This window comes from Macadamia integrifolia, chromosome 13, assembly GCF_013358625.1.
Source record: "Macadamia integrifolia cultivar HAES 741 chromosome 13, SCU_Mint_v3, whole genome shotgun sequence".
Classification (NCBI taxonomy): domain Eukaryota; kingdom Viridiplantae; phylum Streptophyta; class Magnoliopsida; order Proteales; family Proteaceae; genus Macadamia; species Macadamia integrifolia.
Window position 1 is genome coordinate 7286948 of NC_056569.1, and position 1390 is coordinate 7288337.

The window sequence follows — 1390 nt, forward strand, 5'->3', positions numbered from 1 at the left end:
AAAAAAAAGGAAAAAAGAAAAAAAAAAAAAATCAAGGATTGGGTTCCAAATGGAAAAAATAATTAAGGAAAGTTCGGTCACGACTTTCAGAAAATAGGGTTCCTACAATCAAACAATCAAACAATCAACTCATCCAACACCATGAGGGAATTATCAAAGAAATTGAATGAGAAAAACCAAAGACTTGTGTTGCAATCAATTAATCCTCTCATATGCATCCTTGACTTCTTTATACGCGGCAGAGATAAAGGATAAGGTATAAAGAGTCAAGGTCTATTCGATCCCTCTCTTAGGAACCTTCCTTTACAAGGCCTAACTGATCAAATATTCTAAGCAAGCCTCACCTATTTTATCCAATTGACCATACTTGATATGCTTGCCGGGAGAAAGAATCTTTCTAATAATTGGTAAAAGAATGACATTTTCCAGTCTAAAGGAATAAAAAATATTGGTTGTGCTGTTTTTTACATTTTTATCACCACTTGTCAAAGTGATATAAATCACTCGGTTTCCGCAAAGACTAATCCTCAGGAAGACTATCGTGCATCTATCTACACAACTCTCAATTCATCCTAATCATCTGGGTAACCCACGGATGGATGATTAATCTATTTCAATTAATGCATTGAAAGCATAAAATCAAGTCTATAAGTTCAAGTTATCTATTAATTAAAATAGAGATTAGGCGCATTTCGAAGAGAATGAGGGGGTGGAAAAGCGTTTTGATTGAACCAAATCCTCTACTGAATTATGACCTTTTGTAATTATCTCACACTATCCATTTGTTGTGGGTTCCAACCTCTGTTAGTTAAAACGGGAACGGAAAAAAAACATTGTTCGGTACGGGCATGTTTTAAACGGATCAAAACGAGAACGGGATGGTCAAAAATACGGTCAAATACGATAAAAACGGGAAAAAAAAATAAAAAACGGACGATGCGTGTTTTAAACGTTTATATTTAAATAATACGGTGTCAAAAAAAGGGCAATATATAGACATAAATTGGCATAATAATTCTCTAAATACCTAGATAACAATCAAAACAAATAGCCCCGTTTTAAACGTTTCTATTTTAAAACGTTTATATTTTTTAAAATCCGTTTTTTTACAATAAAAAAAACGGGACGGCGTTTAAAACAGCAAAAAAACTTCAAATAGCCCTGTTCCTGTTTTTTACCGACTTTCTGTGAAAAATTCGGTAAACGGCGTTTAAAACGGAAAAAAAAACAGGACGGCGTTTTAAACGCGTTTTAAACGCGAATAAACTAACTAGGGTTCCAACATCTAAAGGTGGCCTCCACACCCCCTGAATAGTGTGAGATTGTTGCAGGAGGTCATGGTTCGAAAGAAGATTTGATCTCATTTTGAATGGACATAGAATAGAAAATA